This window comes from Antechinus flavipes, chromosome 2 (genome assembly GCF_016432865.1).
Source record: "Antechinus flavipes isolate AdamAnt ecotype Samford, QLD, Australia chromosome 2, AdamAnt_v2, whole genome shotgun sequence".
NCBI classification, from domain to species: domain Eukaryota; kingdom Metazoa; phylum Chordata; class Mammalia; order Dasyuromorphia; family Dasyuridae; genus Antechinus; species Antechinus flavipes.
In genome coordinates, this window is record NC_067399.1 from 175,862,882 (window position 1) to 175,864,676 (window position 1,795).

A 1,795-nucleotide genomic window follows, 5' to 3' on the forward strand; every position below is an offset into this window, starting at 1 on the left:
AGTAAGTTATTTTAGTCAGACAACCTGAATGAGAATAGGTAGAAAGAATATTCTCACAAGGGTCATTTTCCCAATGGTGTATTTTTTGCCTTGTGGTCTGTCAACATTTTCTTTCTCCACTCCTGTCTCATTAACAAAAATCTGTTTTCTCTCCTTCCCTCATCCTTCCCATTGGGAAAAAAAAAAGAAAGAAAGAAAATCAACACCCGTGTGAGAATTATGAAGAATCAAAATTAATTCCCATATTGATTATGTCTAAAAGAAATACTTCTTACTTGGTCCTCTATGTCCATTACTTCTCTGTCAGAAGGTCAGTAGAATGTTTCATCATTATGTGTCTTGCTAAATCATGATTGGGCATTCCATTGATCAATGTTCTTAAATCTTTTAAGTGTTTGTGCTTACACTGCACACTTTGTTTTGTTTTGACTTTTTGGGCTATTGGACAAGTAGCAGTGTTTTAGGAGCAAAAGGAATGAATAAATTTTTTTTTTTGGGGGGGGGGCAGCAGGGTTCCAAATTGCTTTCCAGAATGGATGGATTTATTCACAGCTCCATCAAAAGTACATAAAGGTACCTGTTTTCCTGTAGTCTCTCCATCATTGTCACCTTCACCAATCTTATTAAGTGTAAAATGGAACTTTATAGTTGCTTTAGTATGCATTTTTCTAATTATTCCTCCAGTCACTTGAGAAAGGTTCTTATTCTTATAAATTTGAATCAATTTAAATTTGAATATGAGACCCTTATCAGAGAAACTTGCTAGATTTCTTTCTAATTACCTGTTTCCCTTTTAATTACACTTGGATGGGTTTTGTTTACACAAAAGCATCTTAATAGTACATTATCAAAATTGCCTTATAACTATGTTCAAAGGTTTTAGGAAGAATCAGAGAAAAGGAATAATAGACTTGGCACAATGAACATTTCTTTCTGCTTTGGGGGGCTGTTCCATTTTGCTAAGAATAGGACTGAAATGATTGGCCATTGTGGCTAAATTAAGGCAACATAACTGGTTTGTTAGGATAAGGATAACCACACTTTACAATGGGATGGTTGATTTCCCCCCTTCATTTTATTTGCAATTGATAGACTATAACTCAGAAATGTTACAAATTTTCAAGGGCATAATCATAGGATGTAATTTTTGTACAAAAGGGCAATAGGGAAATTGTGGCTAAATGGAAAACACATGAAATTTGTTTATGGGCAATGAATGGTTTTTACTAACACTTGGATTACAGTGGTGTGTAAATTATCTGCTACCAAGTAAAATAATGAAATTTTTTGACTTATATAATCAATTGTATAATTTTTATACCTTTGAAACACATTAAATATGCAATATATCCTTCTTTTGCTGCTCTCTCATATTTTACATGATTTAATATCAGTCATTAGTTGTTGATACTTACTTGAATTCTTTATCATGATATCACACTTTTATGAGGCCCTATGATAGAAATTCCAAACATAAAGGTGATATTGTGGAGAAGATGGTGGGGGAGTTACAGACAACCTTGCTCAAAGAAAGACCTGCCACTTAATAAAGCAATGCATCTGTGGGATAGTTTGGTTTATTAGGAACTTTTATTTTATACCAAGACCAAAATACATCATATTTGTATGGTATTTTGTGTTTATAAGCCATCTTGGATGTATTATCTTGTATGATTTTCACAATAATGGTATGAAGGAAAAGCTAAATATATACACACATGCATATATATCTATGTGCACATTGTTATTGAATTCAATTATATCTGACCCTCCAAGACCCCATTTGGGATTTTAT